Source organism: Cebus imitator, unplaced genomic scaffold (genome assembly GCF_001604975.1).
Source record: "Cebus imitator isolate Cc_AM_T3 unplaced genomic scaffold, Cebus_imitator-1.0 Scaffold140, whole genome shotgun sequence".
NCBI lineage: Eukaryota > Metazoa > Chordata > Mammalia > Primates > Cebidae > Cebus > Cebus imitator.
Genome location: NW_016107455.1, coordinates 2,642,785 through 2,643,840, shown reverse-complemented (window position 1 = coordinate 2,643,840; position 1,056 = coordinate 2,642,785). Strand labels below are relative to the sequence as shown.

The 1,056-nt window shown below is 39.3% G+C and overlaps 1 pseudogene; it reads left to right on the top strand.

Annotated features, from left to right (window-relative positions):
• Positions 1-314: 314 nt before the first annotated feature.
• Positions 315-391, top strand: LOC119473234 (annotated as a pseudogene).
• Positions 392-1,056: the final 665 nt, after the last annotated feature.

The window sequence follows — 1,056 nt, the reverse complement described above, 5'->3', positions numbered from 1 at the left end:
AAAAAAAAAAAAAAAGAAAAAGAAAAAAATTAAGTCTGTGAAAAGAAAGAAATGAATTACCAAGTCATGAAAACACACAAAAGAACCTTAAATGTGTATTACTAAGTGAAAATGCATATTACTGCTATGGTTTGAATGTGTCCCCTAAAGTTCATGGGTTGGAAACTCGATCCCCAATGTGGTAGTCTTGGAGATGGGAACTAGTGGGAAGTGTTTGGGTCATGGGGCCACCACCCTGTTAAATGCATTAATGCCATTCTCGAGGGAGTGGGTTCATATGGAGCAAGTATTTTTCTTATAAAAAAAAGTTTGCCAAGACTATACTTCCAGGGATCATTTCTATAGTTCGTTACTAGAGAAGTTTCTCTGAATGTGTAGAGCACAAAATAAAAAAAAAAAAAAAAAAGAAGTTTGCCTTCCCACCCTCTTTGCTCTGCCTCCGTGGGTTGATGCAGCAAGAAGGTCCTCACCAGATGCCAGCTCCTCAATCTTTGACTTCCCAGCCTCCAGTGCTATGAGCCAATACATTTCTGTATGTTATAAATTACCTAGTCTATGGTATTGTCTTAGCAGCACAAAATGGACTGAGACAAGCTAATCTGAAAAGGCTACATACTTTTATGTGACATTCTAAAAAAGGCACAACTATGGAGACAGCAAAAACATCAATGGTTGCCAGGGGCTGAGGGATGGGAAGGATGAATAGATAGGGCACAGAGGGTTTTTAGGGCAGCCAAACTATTCTGCATGATATAGTGGTGGGTACATGTCATTATATACTTGTCAAAACCCATAGAGGAGTTCTGGGTTAGGAAAAATAAAAAAGTCCCATAGAACGTACAACACCAAGAGTGAACCGTAGTGTAAACTATGGACTTTGATGATATGTCAATGCAGGGTCATCAGTTGTAATAGATGTACCACTCTAGTGGGGGATGTTGATGGTAAGGGAAACTAGGGAGATCCGGGGGCCGTGGGTATATGGGGAACTCTGTGCTTTCTGCTCAATTATGCTGTGAACCTAAAACTGCTCTTTTTTTTTTTTTTTTTTTTTTT